Here is a 4,677-nt window from a genome sequence, read left to right as displayed (position 1 = left end):
TTGGTCGCCCAAAGTTGGGGCGCTGAGGGAGTTCGGCTTTGATTTTTTGATTTTTTTATTTTTTTTAAATTTATTTTTTAATTTTTAATTTTTTTTCCCCCCCTTCTCGTGGCTGAAATACGTTTTGAGTTTCTTTATTTTAAAATTTATGGGTTTCGTTCGCCATTACGATCGGCTTTATCGTCTTTTTCCACCTTTTGTGCCGCCCCGGTTCGCTCGGGCTTTGCGTTGGAGGGACAGTCGATATTGGCCTGAGGTTTAAGTTCTGCTTCCTCGTGACTTAAAAAACAGGTTTTGGGACCTATTTTTTGTTTCCTTTCTTTCTTCCTTTGTTATAGCTCGGTATTAAAAACCCATTATGTTTGTTTAGCAGTTCCCAAAAGCGAAGGGAGGTGATTTGTGTTATATTTTATATTTGTGCTCACAAGAAGACGTTGTCACTGCTCCACCTTCTCTGTGTCCGTGGTAAAAGCAACAGAAACGCTGCCAAACTCGTCCATATTCTTTAAAAACTCCCCCTTTTGTGCATTTTAAAGATCGTGGAAAGCTCAGTTCCACTCCAGATTCCCGTCCCACTATTAACAATTAAATCCTCGCACGTCATCCACGTGTGAAGGGCCGAGTTTAAAGAGGAGTTGAAAGTTTTAGGTAAGTTTTTCTCCCCAACCAAACCTGGTGGAGCCGAGTTCTTTTTTTAATATATTTTTTTTGGCCTTTTACTCGCCAAAGCAGCAGCAGAGCCAGCACTGAGGATCCCCAGGTGGGCAGGGCAGGGCTGGAGGGGGTTTTTCCTCCTGTCCCCCCCGGGGGGTTTATCCCGGGACAAATCGAGTCACTTCTGGTGTCTGAAAGTGCTCGGTGACATCCTGGGTGGTGCCACAGGATGTGCTCAGGGCAGCGTGTTCGGAAGGGCTGTTTGTTTGTCTTTTTTTTAGCTTCACTTTTGGGTGGAACAGGTCAGAATTATTTGGTGCCGGTAGTAAAATCTTGACTGTACGTGGATTGATGTTAAAATTTTTAATTGAACCTCAGGTTTTAAAGCTTTTAATGCCTTGTGATCGCTCCAGAGCCCGCCAGGAGAGAACATGTGGCCAGAAAAAGGAGAAAAACCACCCCAAAATAAGCCTCATCAGCTAAAAGACCAGACAAGAGGATTAATAATTGGTCTTTTTTTTTTTTTTCTTTTTTATGTCTAAACACGTTTGAAAAACCTTTGAAGTGAAAAGGGAAAAAAAAAAGAGAGAGAGCACATTGAGGTGCTGGTTTGTCTGGCAGAAAGGAAGGGATTTTATGGTTGGTTTTTACCTTTTTAATCCGCGTATTTTATATTTCTGCCAACTCTGGTCCTCCCCTTGACTTCAGAAATGTGGGTTTTTGGGGGTGGGAGTGGAGGGGGGATGGACCTGCAGCAACCAGGCCTCTCAGAGGTGGAATAAGAATCTTCCCTCCTGAGCTGGAGTCAAACAAACCCCCTGGATCTGCTCAGACCTGCCCTCTCAGAGGCCTCCGGGGTGATAAGATCAGAAACGAGGTGGTTTGTTGTGTTGGTTTGGGTTTTTTTTTATTTTCTTTTTTTTTTTTAAGGTTCTAGGGGAAATTTTGCTGCCTTCAGAATTTCTGAATTTTGAAGCTTGTTGTGCTTTTTGGCAGGGGGGCTTATTAAATTATAGCAGCTTCCCAACTGATCATGGTTTTGCTTCATTAAATATTATTCCTGTGATTATAATTAAAGCTAATTAAGTAAATATATGAAGCTGCTGAAGGTGGAAACTTCTACTCCACTGTTTCATGTCCTGGCATTTAAAAACAGTAGCTGAGCAGCGCAGGGCCCCTGATTTTATTTCTTTATTTATTTTAGGGAAACGTGATGGATTAGTCAATAAAAATTTAGTTTCACCAAGTATATTTAATTTATAGTTTAAGGGCCTGTTAAAATTGATTAGTGCCCAATCGACAGAAGATGAAGAGCAGGCATTCTCTGCTGGTTTTTCTTCAGGAAACTGGGTTCCCATTGCTCACCTGCAGTTAAATATAAGAATATTTGAAGGTAAATGTAAAGGGTGCCCCATCCCTGGAAGGGTCCGTGGCCAGGTTGGAGCCGCCTGTTCCCATGGAAAGTGTCCCTGCCCTTGGCAGGGGGTGGCACCTGTTGATCTCTGAGGTTTTTTCCAACCCAACCCCATCTCTAATTCCCTGAAATTCTCCTTCCTGCCTCGTTTTTGGCCCCTGGGCCAAGGGCTGTCCCAGCAGTGCCCCCGGTGTGGATGTGGCAGCCGAGGCTGGGGCGGCCCTGAGGGGTTTCCTTTGGTCTAGACTAGGGAGGCTGGGTTTAATTTCCAGCCCTAACAAAGCCTTTTTTGTCTCAGCAAAAATGACTTCTTGTTGCTCAGGTCCCATCTGGAAGCTCAGGCCAGGGTGGGGTGTGTGTGTGGGGGGGGGAAGAAGAGTTCTCACCAACAGCCACTTCCTCCTTTTGAAAGGGAAAGCAAATCAGCCTTCAGAGGGGTTCTCAGAGCCCACAGCAAATACTTCAGGCCTCCAAAGCCCAGAACCCACCAACCATCACCTGGGTTATCCATCCAAGTCCAAAAATGGGTGCATTCCTAAGCAGAATCCAGGGAGATTTACAGTTCTGGGGGCTGGGGCTGAAGGTTTGGCTGCAGAAGTCCCTTTGCAGCCAAACAGCCCCTGAAGTGCAGTCAGTTCTCCTGCAAGGCGCCACTTGGAAGTGGGAACTGGGGCAGGTGGCTCCAGGTGTGGCTCCAGGTGTGCTCCCCTGGGCTGGCTGGGCTGGGAATGTTCCCTTCCCGCTGCTCTGGGGGCTCCCACGGGACAATCCTGCGAGGCTTTGGGTTGGGAGGGACCTCAGAGCCCGTCCAGTTCCACCTCCTGCTATCCCAACCTGCTCCAAGCTGCCCCAGGACACATCCCTCGGACTTTGCTGTCCCCCAGCCACTCTTCCAGAGGCCAGGAAAGGATCAGGGAAGTGCCAGGATCTCTGTGGCACCTCAGAGCTGCCTTTGGAGCTGCTGAACTCGCTGGGCCAGAAGTTGCAGCCAACAACTTGGAAAATAGAGAAGTTTCCCCCCCCCTCCCCTCCCTCCCTCAGACACAAAACAGTTGCTGGTGCCAGGTTTTTAATCCTGTGCACACAAAGTGACATCACAGGAGGGTTGGGAACAATCACTTCCTCCCTGGGAGCCTGCCAAGGCCTCTGGTGCTGCTGGATCTTCCCAGGACAGGTGACATCAGTGACACCAGTGACATCATCCCTGCCCAGCTGAGGGCAGGAGCTCCCCGGGGTGGTGGGGGGGTCACCAGCACAGTCACCTCGTGCACAGCTGCAGAGAACTTGCAGTTATTTCTTCATTTTCTGCCTTAAATAACAAAAAAAAAAAAAAAAAGGGAGGAAACCTCAATTTTTTTTAGGGTTGTATTCCGGTTCAGGAACCCCAGGTTTGTAGGAGCACCCAAGAAATGCATTGGATGTACTAAAGTGACAAATGGAGTTTTGTCAGCTGATGTGCACTGATAGTGTGTTGTGGCTCTTTGGAACAGAGAGATGCACCTGCTTTGGGGGAAGGGAAAAAAAGCTAGAATAGAGAAATGCAGCTGTTTTAGGGCAGAAAAAGCCTGGGAGTTGTGCTGCTGAGAAACTCAGGTGGACTTGAAGCTTTGGAATTCCACCTGTTCCACACTCCCCTGTTCTGGGAAGTGGCTCTATCCATTTCAGGTGGATTTATCAGTTGGAGATGCTGTTGCACCAGGTAAATTGCATTAAATCTCAGTGCAACCCAGTTGTTAAAACAGCGAGTGATTTTTTTTTTTTATGCTGCCATTTGTAGATAAATCTTGTCTAACCAAATGTGCTTCTGAAACACTGGGAGGGGGGAATTTATCTCATTCCATGTTAATGCTGTGCAGTCACTGCTGTCACTGTGGTGATCCTTTCCCACCTTTCTCCACTCAGAATTAGCATGGATCATGACACACTTATCCTTCCTCAGGTTTTTGGGGGGATCTTGGCTGAAGAAATCAAAGAATAAAGAGCCTGGGCCCAGTTTTTTTGGGGGTGTGGAAGGTGCTGAAGCCCTTCCTCGCTGTAGGTGTGGAATGAAACCAGGACACCTGGGAGGCCCAGTGACATCCACACCCCTTTTGCTCCTTCCTGCTGGGAAATGTGCCCAAAAAAAAAGGAGTTATTTTTGACCAGGAGAAAAGCTGGGGGGGGGGGGAGGTTGGAGTGTGCAGAAAGTTGCTGACACAGCACCAAATGGTGCAGAATTCCCTGCTTCTGGCATTGGTGTGTCAACAGGAATAGGTGTGGGGAAAGTTCTGTACAGCAAAGATTCTGAAATAAAAAAAAAAAACCAACCCAACCCCAGTGTTTGATCCTGCTGGAATTGTTTGAGTGGAATTCTGTTATGTAAGGCTGTTGGAAAAATGGAACTGCAGCAAAGCAATCTCCTTTTGTCAACTTCTTTTTTTTTTTTTTTTTTTTTCCCCCCCAACTTATCAGTTGGAGTTTAAATAATTGGGTGAAGCAGGAGCTAATGGGGCAGGTATTGATTATGAGTTATGTAAGGCTGTGGAAAAATGGAAGTGCAGCAAAGCAACCTCCTTTGGTCAACTTTTTTTCCCCCCCTTCCCACTTATCAGTTGGAGTTTAAATATTCC

General features: G+C 46.7%; 1 protein-coding gene across 1 annotated transcript in view; it reads left to right on the top strand.

The window, feature by feature from the left end:
* The window catches only part of UPF1 (UPF1, RNA helicase and ATPase), a 43,294-nt gene that overhangs the window by 24,439 nt on the left and 14,178 nt on the right, over nucleotides 1-4,677 (top strand). The gene's annotated exons all lie outside the window — the stretch shown is intronic.

The sequence above is a fragment of the Empidonax traillii genome, unplaced genomic scaffold (assembly GCF_003031625.1).
Source record: "Empidonax traillii isolate 1590-97213 ecotype Southwest subspecies unplaced genomic scaffold, ASM303162v1 scaffold1971:size99068, whole genome shotgun sequence".
In the NCBI taxonomy this organism is placed as follows: domain Eukaryota; kingdom Metazoa; phylum Chordata; class Aves; order Passeriformes; family Tyrannidae; genus Empidonax; species Empidonax traillii.
Note: the sequence above shows the minus strand (reverse complement) of the source record. Positions and strands in the feature narration are given on the sequence as shown.